Here is an 18,067-nt window from a genome sequence, read left to right on the forward strand (position 1 = left end):
TTTTAATTATAATTATTATAATAAATAAGTTTTGCTTGACATATATCAGCGTTTGCGTAAAGTTATCTGCGCTTAACTCCTAGTGCCCTTTTCTTTTCCAAGTTTATATCGCAAATTAAATTGACAAGCAATTTAATAAGAAAATCTTTTAACTTTAACTTTAACTGTAACTTTTAATTTTAACTTTAACTTTAACTGTAACTTTTAATTTTAACTTTAACTTTTTTAAGAAAACTTGTCACGCTCGCGCCGGTTCGCCCATGTGTACAAAGTATTATAGAAAACTTATGATTACGTTCCCATTTTTATTGATTCACATTTTAATATCCGCTGACTCATTTCTTAAATGTACTGATTCGCATCGACTCGCACCGATTCGCACCGACTCGCACCTTGACTCACACCTCGACTCGCTCTCAACAGATAATGCTGTATTAACTCGCTCGTTAAACTGCAAATTTCACTCAATTGCCCGATTTCAAATGTTATTCATACGATTCCTTGTATGTCATCATAATATGCATTTGATTATATTATGATTTCTAACATTAAAAACTGTTGACTCGAGAGTGACACGTCCCTCGCCAGATACCAAAACTACTTATCGTACCCCATGCATCGCTCCACCAAATTCCGTGCCGCTTTTTCCTATACATCAAATACTTCAATACTCCTCCTACATCACAGCGGCTTATTGCGTGACACCGGAGATACAGAGGCGTCTCCCACTTACGCGCCCGTTATTTGTCTCCCTCACCGCCCCGTCGACACCGTAATGCTGTTTCCTATCATCGCGTTCGGCGCTCTTCATTAAAATCGGAGAGAGCCGATCCTGTGGTTCTCCTTGTAATCCTTGTAAAAATCGCGAATCACACCATAATACGCTAAATCGGAAAATCAAGAATTACGCTAAAGTCGGAAAAGCTCTCGCTAGCTCACGTAAGGGCTGGCTATCTCGACCCAACAGTAGTCAGAGGTTTTATTCAGCTAATATATAAAATTTTAAATAACAGAACTATCACGGCTCTCCGCCACAAATTACAATATAATCGATACAATGGTCCGGTTAATTTCGCGAATGCGTAATACACGGTTTTTGACGCAGACGCAATTCACACACCAACGATGACATACAAGTACACCAAGAGCTGGACTGCGTTTCCAATAAAAATTGACACCGAAGTCTCGCATTACATTCTCTCTGCACATGGTGGGCGTCAGGTCGCCCTGCATGTAGCCAACATCAAACATTCAGGAAAATCCTGCTCTCTGACGTTTGTTCTCGCGTCGCGGTTGCAATATCACGCCACATACACTAACACATATATATTAAATTTGGCCTTATTAACGCTTTATGCCTGGTTTATGCTTCAGGTCTTAATCCCAAAATCCTAAAATTCAACCAATAAAGCTGCCAGTTCTAACCAAAATTTGAACTCTATTGGCTGAATTTTAGGATTAAGACCTTAAGACCGAAGCATAAACCAGGCATTACTTTTATTATATTATTGATTTCTTTTATTCTATTATTCTTATTCTTCTCATGAATATACGCCATTGTACTGACGCGACGTCCACACACAGACTTCGGACAAAGAATAAGAATAGTAGAAACGTACCTACGTTTTGGATTTTATTTACAGCAACTCAATAAATTAATTAAGTTTAATATAATAGATAGGATTATTAAACTCATCTCACACATAAGTAAATGTTATATGCATGGTCTACAATGGGCAGTAGCAGTAGTGGATTAAGGAGTAGGCGTAGAATTCGACCAATGATAGTTAATTGTCCTCCTCACATTCGACTATGATTTGTTGATTTTATGCCTACTCTTTAATCCACTACTGCTACTGCCCATTGTAGACCACGCATAATGCGTTACATTATCATGGCATCAGTAAGCAGGCATTATATATACGCCGTACATGGGGGCTCAACGTGTGCCACGGGAAGGGAAGCACATGTGGCTTTCCCCCACTCACGCGCATTCATTGATTTCTCCTCGCCCGCGTCAGCACGTAACGCCAAGTCGCGTTTGATGATAAAGATTGAATCGCGGACACGCGATTCGCGACGAAAGTCTACTAGGCCTTCTACAATAAGCCATTACCTAAGTTTTAAGTATTAAGTCATAAGAAATTGACCACTCACAATCGATTATTCTTCTCACATTCGATTGTGATTGGTAAATTTCTTATGATTTAACACTTAAAACTTAAGTAATGGCTTATTGTAGAAGGCCCATTCCAGCGTGCTGAATATTGACTCAACCACGCGAGTGTTATTGTCGAATCCGTCCAACAAAAACACTCGTCCGCGGAGAGATTAAGGATCAACTAAATAAATTATAGAAGTCGAGCTAGCAGTAACGCGGCAGATAAATTCGAGGCGCTGAATACTTATGGTTTTAAGCGGGACCACCTTTGCTTTAGACGTAAGAAGCGTGATGGTGACCAGATCGTCGACGGAACGTGCGGTGATACTGCGGCAGTACACGCTTCAGTCGAGGCATCCGCAAATCCGTGAAGCGCGCGATTTTCCGTGTCAGCGCCTGTCGTGGTTCAACGTAGAATTTTAAGACGGTCGAGACTCGAGAGCCTCTCATGATATTGCCGCCATCGTGCAAGATATTCGATAATTATCAGTAGTGAAACATCTCTCGCCAAAACAAACGATGTAAAATTTGTGTTTTGGCGAGAGATGTTTCACTGCTGACAACTAGAGAAGATTTGCCACTGGAGCACGCACAACTAATTTCGATAAAATCTGCAGATAGGCTTGATGACCGTGGGGAAAGGGGAAAACAGACCTCTGTGAAGTTGGCACCTCATTTAAAAAAAAATGAAATTTTCGACAGAGTTCTGAATGCACCCCGAAGAGTTCTGAAGTTCCTGCCTAAAATAAAAAATACTTCTGGCGAATTAACACTAAAAATCGAAAATTTAAAATTTGGGGTGCTAACTTCACAAAACGCACAACGAAAAATTGCGATATCTTCTAAACCATTAGTCATAGCGCTTTAAATGCTAATAACTTTTAGTAGAACTCTTGGAATACTATCCAGAACTGTCAACAGAACTGCCGTAATGTTAAAAAAAAATTTTTTTATTTTTAAATACAAAAAATCGCGATATCTCTGAAACCGTTAGTCCTAGCGCGTTGAGCATTAAGAACTTTCGTCAGAATTCGTGGGGTGCTACCTAGAACTGTCGACTTTTGCGTACCAAAAAAAATAATGGCTCGCCCCGATTCCATTTAGAATATTAAAAAACATCCTTGCATACGTAAAACCATTGGCTTTGTACAATGTTTTTAATTGACACATTTTGAATGCTTTTACAATAATTATCATCATAAACTGTGGAATTCGCTGTGTAATCAGCTTCCGAATATTGCGAAGGTTCCTCCTTTAATATGTATATTGACTAAAAGTATGCATACTGACTATATTTCGTAAGGTATATTGACCGTTAGTTTCATATTGTAATGACAGGGACTTCATGTTATTGACTTTATGGGTTAAAAAAATTAGCGTTGAATGTATTACGATCAATGTATATAAAAAATAAGGGATTTGTCAAATTTCATTTTATTGCGGCTGATGAAGATTGAGTAAAGTCGAAGCGTTCTGCGTAGAAAAATTGTAATGATAATTTAGAAATAATTAAATACTTATATATTAGCTCGTTAAATAAATAAATTGACCTGGTATGCTACTTTATGAATTGTTTTATCCTTAAACGAGCGAAAATTACTTTTAAATAATTAATTGTTCATTTTTATTTATTATTCCTCCAAAAATCTCGAATAAACAGTTTTATTTGCTAACAAATTACATTTATTGAATATTCAATATTTTGACCGATGAGAGAATAAGCCGTAGTGGTCTAACAATAAACTGAATCACGGGTGCTTCTATAGATACAATTGCGTGGGAATTTATATACTAGGTAGGTATGCAATTTTTGATTGCGTATTTGCGTGCCAAAACTTTTTCAGACTTGAAACGCAACACTAATAAACTATTTCAGTAATACCACGAGTTAAATTGACTAACAATTTAACGATTTTTTATGCTATTCGCGCATTTTATTTTGATCTTGTAATGTCGAATGATGTATTAAAATCTATAAATAATTAATTTTTTATTGAATATTTTATTTTTTAAACTTTACACTCATTTTTCTCCTGAATGCTTCAGTATCGAGTGGCTTTATCTTTTATTAGTGGGAGGATAATTCTTCAACATATACTTAATTCATTAAAATCGGAGAGGGCCGATCCCCTGGTTCTCCCCTTGTGTGCTTGTGTGTTTTCGTTCGTGTGTGAATTGCCTATGCATAAAAAATCGTGAGATTGCTCGAACGGATCGTGTTTCATTTCGTTCCGACTCGGGTGTTACATCACCTTTATAATTAATATTTTTTGAAAAGTTTTGCCGATTTTAACCGAGCCTAGTGTTCAATATATCGGAAGTTCTTCACTCGCGAACCACGCCAGAATACGCGAAATCGGAAACGCAAGAATTACACACACATAACTAAAGTCGAAAAGGCTCTCGCTCACGTGAGGGTTGGCTATCTCGACTTAACGGTAGAAGGGCAGAGTCTTATAGAAAGGATCGCTCGTATAGAAAGGGATATACGGGAAATACTAGGACGAAAGACACGAAGACAGCGATTCTCTTAACAGAATAATAATGAGCGTGTTTATTCGGAATAAAATAAAATAAAATGAAATAAAGTGAACAATATCGAAGAAACAAATAAAGAATTGCAAAGAATAATAACGAAAAGGATCAAGGCCGGTAAAAAAGTAAAGTCGTGAGATACTTGAAATTAATAACAAGAATAAGCCGTAATAGTAAAAAATAATATGAAATTGTGTGTGTGATGCAAGTTAATACGAAAATACGATGAAAGTCATGTGAAAATCATACGCAATTAATCCGGAAATAATCCGAGAGAAATGAAATAATCGGTAGTCAGAGAAGATTTTATTCAACTATAATATATAAAATTATAATTGTCAGAAACACAAATTTATCGCGCCTCTTCGCCACGATATAATTGATACGATTATTCAGAAAATTTTGAGAATGCGCACGGTTTTTCACTTCTTTTTCTTTGGTGATTAATGGCCCTTGGTCCTCTTCGATGAGGTAAACTTGGCCAGTCGCCTCTTAGACACCTCCAACCTTCCACAGAGGATTCTCCAAAAAAGACGTAACTGTATGCAAGCACCGATCACCTCAAAACCGGGTAGATATGTGTGTGTGTGTGTGTGTGTGTGTGTGTGAAAGATGATGCAACAAAATAAAAAATGGTGCGCCCTCCAAATACTGGACACTTGCGGCTATGATGCACGCGTAGCGTCTCCGCACCCTCGCGCGTACAGACGAGTGAAGGACTTCCGATATATTGAACACCATAGGCTCGGTTAAAATCGGCAACACTTTTCAAAAAATATTAATTTTGAACGTGGCCGGAGACACTACCGCGTCTCCTGATTAAGGTGATGTAACACCCGAGTCGGAACGAAATGAAACACGTTCGATCCGTTCGAGCAATCTCACGATTTTTTATGCATAGGCAATTCATACACGAACGATAACACACCAGGGGTTGGACAGCGTTCGCAGCGAGAATTTACATAGAGATCTCGCACGACACGCTCTCTACACGCGGTGGTCGCTTCGCGAGTAATCAATATCAGTAACCTTTAACGGCACGCATTACGATCTCTATTATACAACATCAAAAGGATGTTTTATCCAGGTAGGAAGCTTTATCCAGAAAGGAAATCGTACTCATCGATCTAATCGTGTGAATACTAATGAGAGCCTGCAAGGGTTCGGATTTGTGAAATTAGTAGCGTGGGCATATCAAGACTCGCGTCAAACGATTAAGGATCCTGAATACTCAGCCAAGAACTCCGTGTTGATAGTGTAAGCGACAAGATATCTGAGTTGCCTATCCTTACCGATTCTCACTATATCCCCTGCCTTCAACTATCCTGACACAACGGTCATTCCTGACGACCTTACAATAGCGACACCTAATTAGTCGATGGCCTAGTAAAACTGGTAGTTATATATACAAATACAAGCTCATGTCCGTGTGCTCATTTTTAGGCCGAAAGCAAGCATACAGACATGGACTCATGCTTGCGTGTGTGTATAGCGTCTCGCCATGATAAAAGGCTGAACTAATAGGCGTGGAAAAGTGATGTTTTGACCAGTTTTGACGACAAAATTTTTCTCGCGTGCCATTTCGTCAATATTTGTTTATTTGTGAAAATGTGACTTCCCTCGTACTCGTGAAAGTCCTAAAAATTGGCGAAAACTGCAGTTATCGTGAAACTTTATACGTAAAAGCGTATATTTCACTTGTTTCGTCAGCTGTTAAACTGTGTGATTCTGCCAGAGAATAGGCTCACTTTACGTGTCTTTTACGACCATTTACTGACTATCAGAGGAGGAAGGGACAGTTTCACAAGTGTTTTTGAGCGATCTCTTCTTTTAAATAGCAAAGAAACATTTCTGTAAATCGAAGAAACTTTTCTCTAGGTATTTCTATTTTGAAACAAATTTATAAAACATTATTTATACATTGTTATTTATAATATTAATGTAGTTTAAAATATCGTTGAAGAGTGTCGAACGCGACGGCGCGCGAGGAACAGCAGGCGTGTCGACAGAGCGGCGCGATGAGGGAAATAAATAATAATCGCGTGAGTGGGAGAAACTCTGTGCCTCCGGTGCACCGCGGTGGTGGCACGCGTTGAGCCGCCTTACCCTATACCAATAAGAACATTATTTCTGTCTACCTTTCGTTCTGCTACTTCGCGTTTTATCGCATCATTCATACTCATAAAATTCACTACTTTAATACAAACTGATCTGCTGAATTTATCTTTCTCTGTATGTGTATGTGTAAGCGCAAGTACATATGATGACTGCGTTGCGTTTATATTTTGTGTATATATTACTTCGCTATCTTATGCATCTTGTCTTTGGCTTGATTTTTTCTTACTGGGTTTTGTAACAGCAGTTTTATTAATGCCTAACCAATTGCAAGCTGTTATTGTCGAATGTTCCATATTGTACTATATTTTACTTTACTTTATACAGTCTTATTAGTACTTTGCAATAAAGTTAAATTAAATTAAATTAAATTAAATTAAATTAAAAGTATCGATATATGTATATTACTGATATTTTTCATATCTTTGTTTAAATCTTTACTTTCTTTTGAGAAAAGAGTGCCCCGTCAAAGATTGGGGTACTTTCCAAGAAAAGTAGGTTTGAGGCACAAGTCAAATATTAGTTTGTTATTATAGAAATGACGATAGTGGTGTCGAGAAAATTAATTCTGCCATTATCAATTTTGCAATACTTTTCACTTAAAGACTCATAACTCAGAAATTATGAAGAATAATCTTAAGTTTATCATGTTATAAAAAACATAAGAATATTTTTCATAATTTCTGAGTTATGAGCTTTTAGGTGAAAAGTGCAATTTCGAAAACCTTGATGGATTTTTAACTAAAAAATTAACAAAGCGAACATTCTAAAAATTGAAAAAATGTATAAACTAAAACAAAAAATAGAAATTTTTAAATAGACTTATTAGTATTTTTATATCAGCGATATTGTTTTATCTGTGTACGAGCGCGTATGCCTACATAGATGAGAGGGTAACCACTGAAATATTGTCCCACAGGTTACATAATTTCATTTGATTATATATAATTTTATTTACCAGAGAATTGTAAAAGCGTCTTGTAATTTCTCGATAAAATATTTGCTCACACAGATATATGTACAAAGCGAGATAAAAAAACGTAATTAATTCATATTTGTTTTTCACTACTATATATTCTCTCGTTTTAAAATTCTCAAATATTATACAGTAATGCCTGAAAACTCTGATTTTTTTCGAGCGCTGAGTGGGAGCAAGTATGAATACTTGGACCAAGGATACCATAAAAATGAAAGAAATCAGTTGCCAGGTGTTGTGGCCTTATGCTCAATATGATTGATTCACCGTCGCTTTTATTGTGAAAGAGAGGAACCATTACTTCGGAAGTAACGCTATCCTTCAATATTCACTTTAGCTTCTTTCGTACGAACAACCAGAGGGAAGTTTCTTCTATTCAAAGAAATTTTTCTTTGTTACACGGTTAAAAAAAAGGTTTCTTTAATTTAAACGTCATTTCTTTGATTCAATCACTTTTTGAAATCAAATATATATTTCTATTTGATTTCGAAGAATGATGTTCAAATCAAAGAAATTTTTTCTTTAACCGTATCGCAACGAAACATTTTTTTAAATCAAAAAAATCTTTCTCTGGGTGCGTAGTCATAATGTGGTGACCAAAAAATGCCATAGATACAGGCTTAATTTAATATACCATAGCTTTCATTTGTGAGCTATGATATATTAAAGGGTGCGTTTTAAATTACGCATGAAGATCATCGTCGAAATTCATCACCACAGCTCGTGGAAAATGCGTATGAAAAACATGAGTGAGAAGAGCGCGCACACAAGTATCGGCAAATTCGAGTATCATATTCGTCAACTACAAAAGAATTTATTTTAACAGACTATAGGTCATTTTAACGTTTATTAAACTCTCAAATTTCCAATATAATATACTGCCACGTGTAAAGTTCACAGCGGATGGATGACGCACATGGAATGTGCGTAGAAATCGCGCTAATATTCATATGCGTTCGACAATGCGATTATTGATTGCTACAAGTGCCTATCGTCGAAAATAATCGTACCAGAAATCACTGTAGCAAACAAAAGTCAATTAACATTCATTACACTTGCAAATTTCTAATGCAATACCGCCACGTATAGAAACATTTGATACGCGTACGCGAGGGGGTAATTCACTTAATGTAACGGAGTCCCTGAAATTATTATAAAATTTATATGAAATTCCGATAAATCCGATAATTACATATGCAACTACAAGAAATAATTGTGTAATATTAAATAAAATCGTTTATTTTACCAAATAATTGTATATATAGTGAGGAAAATTATTTGTCATCAAATCAAATGTAAACAATTATAATCGGAATCAAAAGTTACACTAGAGAAAGGTTTTCTTTATTCAAAGAAATGTTTCTTTGTTATACGGTCAAAGAAAAAATTTTTTTGATTTAAACATCATTTTTTGAACTCAAATAATTTATTTGACTTTAAAGAGTGATGTAAATTAAAGAAATTACGTTCAAATCAAAGAAATTTTTTTTAACTGTATAGCAAAGAAACATTTCTTTAAATCGAAGAAACTTTTCTCTAGGTATAGGCGTTTACTAAAGAAGACGTTTATTTTTTGGAATTTTTACAGCTCTCCATATATTAACGATTGCACTTGCTGAATGATCATAACTAAATAAACAAACAATAATGCATACGTATGTTCAGAAAAAAATTGCTTTGACTTTAAACGTTATGGAATAAAAACAGTAAGAATATTATTATCCACAAGACTTTGTAGATAGACGGAGCATTCGTACGAGAAAGCTGAAGACTTGATAGAAAGAAAGTGAAATACTTGTGGAGTAGTTATCTCCTTTCCTACAGTAGTGAATTGACCAGTCGTCGCGCGGCAGGCCGAAGGGTGGCCGAGAGCAACGAACATAGACGTCTGAGAGTTAACTTAAGACGTCTATGTTCATTGCTTTCGGTCATCCCCCGGACTATCACGACGACCAGTGAATTCACTACTAGGAAAGAAGAGAACTATTCCACGACTATTTCACTTTCTTTCTATCAAGTCTTCAGCTTCTCTCGTACGGATGCTCCGTCTATCTACAAAGTCTTGCGGATAATAATTCTTACTGTTTTTATTCCATAACGTTTAAAGTCAAAGCAATTTTTTTCTGAACATACAAGCATGTATTATTGTCTGTTTATTTAGTCGTGACCATTAAGCAGGTGCAACCGCTATATATATATGGATAGCTGTAAAAACCAAAAAATAAACACATTATTTGATAAACGCCTAGCTCCGATCAATTGTTCGCTGTAGCCCTATTTTGTAACTCTTCACGACAATGTCGATATCGTTATATATGTCATTACGCAGCGTTTTGTCATATGAAATATCTGCGCAACGATACTACGCAACGATATCGATACTGTCATTAAGAGTTACAGAATAGGACTATTGGGGAATTGCAAAACCGTCTTGTAATTTCTTCATAAAATATTTGCTCAGTATGCAGAGCGAGATGAAAAATGTGATCGATACATATTTACTTTTCACTGCGCATGTTCTCTCGTATTAAAGTTCTCGGTTATTACGATAATGCGCGAAAGCTCTGATTTCGGGCGCTGAGTGGGAGCAAACGTGGAGGGGGAGCGCGCTTAAACCGATATCATTCATTCAACAGTTGTCACTTGGAGCAAGTATTGCTCCAAGTGACATTTGTGTTAATAGTAATAATAGTGATAATGAGGTGAGTATTCTGCACTTTTTCTTTTATTATTCTTTTAAATATTATAAAATATTCATAATTTATTTTGTTTCAGGAAAGGTCGACAGCGCGGTCCCTTGAAGAGGAGGAGGAATCCATTTATTAGAATTTATAATTTTATTTTAAAAAATTATAATAGTTATATTCGGCGACGACGGTCGCCGGCACCACCACCGCAGCATCTACTTTTACCTGGGATACCGCTGCCGCCATTAGAACGGTTGATTTAAGGTAAATGAAAAAAATTTTTTACTTCGACAGTTTTGTAATATTTCTGACATAAGTTTTTTAAAGAAAAAATTTTTTTACTGTTTTTTTATTGTGTGACATTTATCATTATGACTATTTTTGTAAATATATGGATACACGGACCAACTAATATTTTCACGTATAGATTTGTAAATTTTTTGGTATGTTTTGCGCATCGTTAATTTTCATTCTTATTTCCATGTTTATAATGTTTTTAAAGAAAGAGTCCTTTATTTGTTTTATTTTTGTTAATATATATAAATAATATGAAATATACATGAAATATTTTTTTCTGCATAAATATACTACTTTATTTATTCCCTATTGGTGCTACCTAAGTATTTCTTGTTAAGAATTTGAAAGCATTAATTGTATTATTTGTATTTAAATTTAATTTTCATTAAAGTTTCTTAATCTTGTAATATTTTTATAAATTTTATATATTCTTAATATATTAATTTTTATATTTTCAATATATTTATAATACTTACTTAATTGTTGTTTTTATTTTATGAAAGACATATTGCAACGTTTTTTTTACATAAAAGTTTTTATAGAAAATATTTAATAATGTTAATATAAGTTAAATAATAATAAAAATAAAAATTGTAATTGATTCTACTTTAATTTTTACGAATTTATTAATTTTTACAATTTATAAATTTAAAGAAATTTGCGGGAATGGATGATAAATGTCGGACCAATCACAAACCGGGGAGAAGGTGGCCAGACTCTTATTAGAGGGTCACATATGAATTCTGGCAAAAAAATAATTGATATAGCGACGAACATTGCCACGGGTGTTTTCAACGACGGTTTTATATCAATTTTGAAGATATTTGATGTCATGGGTTTGAAAATTGGCTCGAAGAGCTTTAATTTATGCCAGGATGTGGACGAGAAACGAATAAAAAAAGCAGAAGAAGCACTTAGTGACGGCGCAAAAGAGGCTCGCATGAACTTGAAAGCGGTTCGAAAGGAAAAAGACGAACAGGACGTGAACTTGGAAGGCCAATTGTATGGTGCAGGCATCGCAGATTAGAGGTATATAAGAATATTATACGATTTAACAGCACTTAAAACTTTAAACGCGTTTTTCTCGAAACCACTTTTTTTTAAATGGGCGAACACGTAACTCGAGCAAATATTTACCGATCGATTTAAAATTTTTACAGTATATTCGTAATACCTTTGTCTATCGAGCAACGTAGGATTTTTTTTCTATATCGCATACTTTTTTTTTTATCAACAATTTTATGACGTTTTTTTTCTTCAAAATTTTAACTTTTTTTTCAAACGTGCACCATTTCGCGAAAAATCAATATATCGAAAAAATCCTACGTTGCTCGATAGCTGCTGTTATATAGAAACTAAAAAACTTTGTTTTTTTGTTCCAGGTCAAAAATTAAAGAGGTTAGATGTTCGCCCATGGACCAGCTTCCAAAAATAGGCGCCTTGGGACATATGCTGCGCAGCCGCCATTTTTAGTTCTATTTTCTTCAAAAAATTATATTTTGTACTTTTTTTTGTATTATTATTAAACCTACTTTACAGATTTTCGATTGATACTTTTATTGAACCAAAAAAAATTTCAGAAATATAGGCGGATTTTTCATGCGTTACACTAGTTTCCCCCCTATTGTTACACTTTAAAGCGGAAAATTATACATAGCTTCTAATCTGGCGTAAGTTTAATAATTTTATTGTTATCTATTTTATTTTCGATTGTATAATACTAATATTTTATTCAGAATTGTGATGCTGATGTATTTGTATTTGGCTCGAGAAACAATTTTATTTGCGGACTTGATGACTAAGATAACTAAGATTAATTGATTTATCAGACTATGGTGACAAAAAAGTTATATTATTATATGTTTTTACTAATGAGACTGAAGAGGACTTTGTAAAATTTTCGTACAAGATAATATTATAATAAATAAATAATAAATAAATAGTAAATAAACAGAAATAAATTGTACATGAAAAAAATGGTAACAAAATAGAAAGTAAAATAAATGTTATAATAAATAATATGTATATATTATATAAAAAATAAATCTGTATAACATAAATGTATATATGTTAAATAAAATAAATACATAAATAAAGAGAGAATAAAGATATTTAATAAAATAATATTAGATTATATTATCAGGAGACGCGGTAGTGTCTCCGGCCATGTTCAAAACTGAGAGACACTACAAGTCTCTTATCCCGAGCCATCAAAGTCCATTCTTGGGGAATGCATAACTACTAAAATATAAAAAATTTTGAATCGAACGTTATATGTCCTGAAAGGCGGCATCGCCACGAGTAATTTGAGCCGAAAAAAATTAAAATCGGTCAAGCCGTTCGGCGTTCTGGAGATTCAAGAGAGCGGTCGAAAAGTGGTGATTTTAATGAAAAATTAAGAAATGTCTCCTTCTCCTTCTTCTTCTTCTCTGTCCATATTTGAAATGTTGTTATTAGACGGTTAGCGAAAGCAGCCTTGGGAATTGTTTTGATGTGGAAGGGCGGACGCGAGTCCACATCCCCCCCTCACCCGGCTCGCCGATAAACCGGAGCAGTCATTTAAATATACTACCGACTGCTGACCGATATGACGTATATTTAAAACTATCGCAGTACTATCACGAGTTAAATTGTAATAATATGTTACCACGAAAGGTAACTGATTATTAATTAAAGATGCCAGTACAAAGTGAGCATACATAAAGTGTATGTATAATGAATATCGGCCGATTTTCGAATCGCCTCCGCTTTCCGCTGTACCCCTCACCACATATTAAATACATATGTATATATTTGAAATATATATTTTAAATAAAATTATTTTAAATACTCCCGACTGCTGACTGGTACAACGAATATTTAAAAATAAGAAACATAAAATAAGCTTTGAAAACTTATTTAAAATAAAAATTTCTTTTTACTAAAAACATCTTAATTTTTTAAATATATTTGTGATATATTTATACTCTAAAAAGTAAATGATATCTGAACAAAATCATATCATAAAAATGAAAAGGTCAAGCCATGTTCAAAAAAGAATCCTCTCAAAAATTTAGACCTTTAAATCTTTAAATGTTCATCTGATCAAAAAATGATCCTCAATAATTTAAACCTTTAACACTTTAAATGATATTATCTAATATAATATATTACCACAGAAAGTAACTGATATATTACTAAATGTACCAGTTCAAAGTGAACAAACATATAACGTATATTTTCTATGTTGAATATGTACCACGAAAAGTAACTGATAGATTATTCAAGGTGCAAATTCAAATTGAACATACATACATATAAGTAAAACAGATTACAATTTGCATATTACAGTTTTCTAGGAAATAACTGTAATATATATTATTCTTAGTGCACAAAATATAAAAGTTGGTTATTGAGATTTGATTTGAAATTTATACTAGACCGTACAATAAAAAATAATTGCTTGTAATTTCAGAGTACCAATTTGTTAATGACTCAAAAAAGAACATAGCGGCCTGCTCTCAAACTTTGATGAGTTTCTCGATGTCTACTTAGAAGTAATATGTTCTTTTTTGAGTCATTAACAAATTGGTACTCTGACATTACAAGCAATTATTTTTTATTGTACGGTCTAGTGTAAATTTCAAATCAAATCTCAATAACCAACTTTTATATTTTGTGCACTAAGAATAACATATTGCAGTTATTTTCTAGAAAACTGTAATATGCAAATTGTAATCTGTTTTACTTATATGTATGTATGTTCAATTTGAATTTGATTATTCTATTTAATCGCTCTACTTACCCATTCGCTCTAAGCAAACCTGTGGTAACCGTCAAATGAATGATCATTTCGGCTTTACAATAATCACTAAATTCTTGTGACGTAAAGGCTGTGCCCTTGTCAGTAATAATCTGTTTAGGGTTCCCGAAAATCTGTTTTTGAATTTCTAATTTACTTAATGTTTCACGCGACGTGGTAGTTTTCGTCGAATAAAGCCAAACAAACTTGGAGAAACTATCTATAATAGCTAAAATATACTTATAATTTTTTCTGGTCGTCTCTAACGGACCTAAGTGATCGGCATGCAAAGTATGCAAAGGTGTATCCGACTTCGGCAAAGGGTGGAGATAACATCTTCTTGCTTACCCTTCTTTCGATTCGTTAAAATGCATGGCACGCAGCTCACAATGAATTTGCTAACCTTGTCCTTTAAATCTCGTATAAAATATTCTTGCCGAATAAGTTCCTCAGTGCGTTTAGCAGCATAATGTCTCTTCTCGTGGACGATCCATATAATGTCCGTCTCTAATGATCTAGGAACAACGAGCAAATTTCGGCCGTCCTGAAACTTATAAAATAAGTTACCATTCATGTGATAATTATCGTACGATCTTTCTTTTGCAATTTCTATTAGAGCTTTAATCTCACTATCTTGTTCTTGCTGACTCTTAACTTGTGGTATGACCGAGCATTTAGATATAATCATCATCGGATATAATATCTGCTTAAAGCATCTACGTGTTTCGTACGTACACCAGGCCTATATGTTCTATACAATAATCAAAATCTTGTAGTAGAAGTGCCCATCTGGCCACACGAGTACATAATTCTTTTTTATTCATAGTACGTTGGAACGCTGCACAGTCAGTGATTATTTTGAATCGAATTCTTAATAAGTATACGCGAAACTTTTTGAGAGCCTCTACTATCGCTAAAACTTCTAACTCATAACTTGAATAATTTCTTTCTTCGCGCTTGGTTTTCTTACTTGCATAATGGACCGGGTGTAACGCGTTATCATCGGGAGAACGTTGCATTAAAACAGCTCCATATCCATCTATGCTTGCATCCGTATGCAATTCTGTGTCATGTCGGGGATGGTATATCTTTAAAACTGGTTTACGCGTCAATATTGTCTTTAACTGAACAAATGCACTTTCGGCTTTTTCGTCAAAAATAAATTGTTGCTCTTTCCGTAGCATGTCAGTAAGAGGTTTAGCTATCACTGAATACGAAGGTATAAACTTTCTAAAATAACCTGATAAACCAAGAAAGCTTTGCAGATCTTTCAGTCTTTTTGGTTCCGGAAAATCAACTACAGCTTTAACCTTTCCAGATGACGGGTAAATCTTTCCTCCTTCAATTACGTGACCCAAAAATTCTATAGAGTTTTTAATAAATTGACATTTCTTAAAATTGACTTGTAATCCATACTCATTGGCAGTTTTAAATGTCATTCGCAAACGATTTAAAGCTTCTTGCTCATTTAAGGCTCGAATGATCAGATCATCTAGATAAAGTAGTACTACACCTTGCTTAATTAAATCCCAAAAGGCGGCATTTATATACCTCTGAAACATTCGTGGTGAATTACATAGTTCAAAAGGAACTTTACGAAATTGATATTGACCACAGTGCGTAACGAACGCAGTAAATTTTCAACTCTGATTTTCGACTGACACATGAAAAAATCCGTTTTTCAAATCTAATGTGCTAAATACACGCGAATCCTCCAATTTGTCTAATAAATATTCAATTAGTGGCAACGGTTGCCCATCCTTCTCAATAACCCTATTTAACTTACGATAGTCGATGCAAACGCGGGGTGATCCGTCCTTTTTTCTCACAACTACCACTGGACTCGCATATTCGGATGTACATTCCTCAATCGTCCCATCTTTCATCCATTCCGCTACTTGCTTCTCAACTATTTCATATTTGGGCGCAGGCAATCTCCGAGGTTTCTGGAAAATTGGCTTCTCGTCCTTAGAAATAATGCGCATGATTACATCGGTCGTCTTACATTTATTCGCTTTGTACGCTGTAACCAATGCTTTTACTTCCTTACAAACTTTCAGATCTGCCGTATGACCTATATCTATCGACTGTTCTTCGATTACATTAATTTGCGATACAATTTCAATAGGCGACTTACAAACTTTCGGATCTGCAGTATGACCTATATCTATCGACTGTTCTTCGATTACATTAATTTGCGATACAATTTCAATAGGCGCAACTTTATGAAAAGTTATTCCATTAGCATTTATCGACACTTCACACGTTGCTAACAAATCGCTATCGATTATTACATTAGTGTTCATCGCCTCTGTTTTGGAACGACATGCATAATACAGGAAAATTGTTCTTCATCGATTTTAACAATTGCTTCAAAGCTACCAAGAGAACATACTTTATTTCTGCCAAAACTCGCTAAGCAAATAGGTGCGTTTAATTTGTTACTCGAATTAATCTTGTTGTAGGCATCTTCGCGCATTAACGAAACTTGACTGCCCGTGTCTACTAACGCATTCAAAGACGTATCGTTTATTATTACATTTTTCGACATTCTAGAGTCTATTGGCACAGAAATCGCGTTAACTACCAGCACTTTGTTACCTGCTTTGTTTTCGTCAGTTACATCACATTGAATAGCAGTATGTCCAAACTTTTGACACCGGAAACACTTCTTTCCGAACTCCTTCTTCTTGTAGTCCTTTAGCTCCGCAGTTGAAGCATCGCGTCTCCGACTCTGAATTTTGTTCTGTCTTCTTCGGGGTCATGTTCTTCTTTGTCGCTCCTAACTTCTTAGATGCATCGTCCTTCTCTCTAATCGTTTTTGCCTTCTCTGAATTTTTTGTGCGTATGCTTTCATACGTTTTCAGCCTTTCCTTGAAGTCTGTTAATCTTCTGGCGCCATATAATATCAATTTGTTTTGTGTGTCATCAGCAATATCATCGATCACGTACTGGATTAATGCTTTATCCAAGATAGTTATCCTGGCAACTTTATCCAAGATAATTATCCTGGCAGAAGCGAATTTTTCATCATCGAAAATCGTTCTCTTCTTAATCTGGTTCATCCAAATTAAGATTAACGAATAATAATCTGGTTCATTTGGTAAGTTTGTTTGTCAAATTCATGGCATATGGCGATCGCGAGTTCGTGCTCAAATAAAATTTGCCTCGATACTTGATATCGGCTGCGTACCCCATGTAAGCTTCAGGCTCCCATACACAATTTACCATGATCCCAGGTCGCCATTTCGAGCATCGACTTGCAGGAAATCCATACGGGTTCTCCACTGATTCCGCGTAATAACGCCACGCTCGATTGTGTCCACAGGTAACTAGACAGAATACGATTTATTTTTAAATGAAACTTATTACCAGTGTGAAACGCGCTATTACTTTTTAGAGTACAAATACATATATCACAAATATAAAAATATGATTTTAAAATATTATATAACAAAAGAGAGTGAAATACTGCGAAAGAGAGGGGTGGGGATGGGGAGAGGAGGGAGGAGATG

General features: G+C 34.8%; 1 protein-coding gene across 3 annotated transcripts in view; it reads left to right on the plus strand.

The window, feature by feature from the left end:
* LOC108776655 (putative POM121-like protein 1-like) overlaps positions 1-18,067 on the plus strand; it is a 65,615-nt gene that overhangs the window by 18,415 nt on the left and 29,133 nt on the right. The gene's annotated exons all lie outside the window — the stretch shown is intronic.

The sequence above is a fragment of the Cyphomyrmex costatus genome, unplaced genomic scaffold (assembly GCF_001594065.2).
Source record: "Cyphomyrmex costatus isolate MS0001 unplaced genomic scaffold, Ccosl1.0 scaffold367, whole genome shotgun sequence".
Classification (NCBI taxonomy): Eukaryota; Metazoa; Arthropoda; class Insecta; order Hymenoptera; family Formicidae; genus Cyphomyrmex; species Cyphomyrmex costatus.